This window comes from Condylura cristata, unplaced genomic scaffold, assembly GCF_000260355.1.
Source record: "Condylura cristata isolate star-nosed mole 26May11 unplaced genomic scaffold, ConCri1.0 scaffold00010, whole genome shotgun sequence".
NCBI lineage: Eukaryota > Metazoa > Chordata > Mammalia > Eulipotyphla > Talpidae > Condylura > Condylura cristata.
In genome coordinates, this window is record NW_004567111.1 from 256,537 (window position 1) to 257,540 (window position 1,004).

The window sequence follows — 1,004 nt, forward strand, 5'->3', positions numbered from 1 at the left end:
GCAGTGGGCCCGGAGGCTGCAGGCGGCCAGCGGGGTCCCGTCGGCGCCGTGGGGGGAGCCGGCGCACCGAGTTCTGAGACAGGAAAGGCCGGGCGTCGGCGCCTTTCTTTTGACCTTGACCATGTTTTAGTGGGAAATTGTACGACCGTGAACAGCCTTTGCATAACTTCAGAGATGCACTGCTAGAAACTCGGGTCCTGTCCCTTGTCACCAGTCGTTTAACAAGGTCTATCAGCTGCATTCAACGCCCGAGAGACCTGATTTGCAGTGCTACATCGTGCTGACACTTTTCGTGCTGAATCTGACTTAGCAGCGCCTTCAGGACAGCTACTCTCCCCTGCGAAGCTGCAGCCAGACGGCACTGATGTGAGTGCAGAAGTGGGCGGGAGGTCGGCACCCCCCCCCAACCACCCGCTTGAGCCTCAGCCGACTCCGCCGTCCTGAGCCCGCGGCCGCCCAGAGACTCAGCCTGGGGATCAGCCGTGTGCGGCGCCGCAGGCCTCACCTCCTCCCAGGCGCTCATTTCTAAGGCAGAAAACACCAAAGCTGCGGTAGCTCCGTGGGAGCAGCGGCACAGGGGCCTGCAGGACCCGCTGCCCTGGCCGCCTGCCCCCGGGGCTGTCCTCTGTCCTCTGCTCCGCCTCCTTCCCCGAGTCCCAGAGTAGCCCACCGGGTCCCACCGCTCCGTGCAGGCTGTGCTCCCCAGGCCCCTGAGCCGCCACCACAGCCCCACATCCCCAAGCCTAGCCCTGCAGGTTCCGGGGGGCCTGGTCTCCAGATGGTCTCTGGGGCGCGGCTGGCGGGTGTGGGGTCTGCTGGGGCGGTGCCCTGCTTCTCACTCCGAAGTGGGCAGGACTTTCCCGCTAGGTCACGGGACTCGAAATGGCCTAAAACGCGTCGGAAGAGAGCGCGCAGGGGGCGTGGTGTGCGCACGGTGCGAGGTGGGGCCTGTACCCCACCGGAGAGAGACGGCGCCCACAGCTGCCGGGGCAGGTGCCGAGCCC